This window comes from Physeter macrocephalus, chromosome 11 (genome assembly GCF_002837175.3).
Source record: "Physeter macrocephalus isolate SW-GA chromosome 11, ASM283717v5, whole genome shotgun sequence".
Taxonomy (NCBI): domain Eukaryota; kingdom Metazoa; phylum Chordata; class Mammalia; order Artiodactyla; family Physeteridae; genus Physeter; species Physeter macrocephalus.
The window spans coordinates 43,296,759-43,297,540 of NC_041224.1; positions in this window are offsets into that span (position 1 = coordinate 43,296,759).

Below are 782 nucleotides of genomic sequence, written 5' to 3' on the forward strand. Positions count from 1 at the left end.
ACATGTATACACTAATATGTATAAAACAGATAACTAATAAGAACCTGCTATATAAAAAATAAATAAAATTAAATTAAAAAAAAAAAAAGAGACGAAGAGAAAAGCAACACTTCTTCTGTGCCCCTAGCCAGCAAGATGCAGACATCATGCAGACATCAAGTCTGGCCCTTTCTCCGTCTACACTTACACAGCCTTTGCCCATCCATCCGCACCCTCCTTCTCTCTCTCTCTCTCTCTCTCTCTCTCTCTCTCTCTCTCTCTCTCCTCTCTGAGGTTCTGTCTCTCCTGTACACACAAACACACATAAGAAGGATAAAAACGCAAGAATGAGAGGTAAAACGCACATAGGAGTACGTGCAAAGAAGCCAAACAAAACAGGGCCACATGCCTCATAGGCAGACAAGGAAACTTTAGGGATGACAAGAATATTCCATATCTTGATCTGGATGCTGGTTTCCCAAGTGTATACAAATATTAAAATTTCTCGAGCTGTACACTTAAGATCTGTCCATTTCCCTATATGTAAATGTATACCTTATACCTGTTATCATGCCGGTGGTAGGGGGGAACAAAGAGACTGAAAGGTAAAAAAACAAACAAACAAACAACACTTCACTTGTAGAATCAGGTGAAAGAAGAAAATGAGACTAGCTATACAAGGAGGAGAAAGTGAAGAGAAATATGAAAGGCTACAAGAGAAAGAAAATAAAGGGAAGCATTGCTAAAAATATAAAGCAAATGAACACATGAGTCCACTGCCTCACTAAACTGCTCAGCACAAA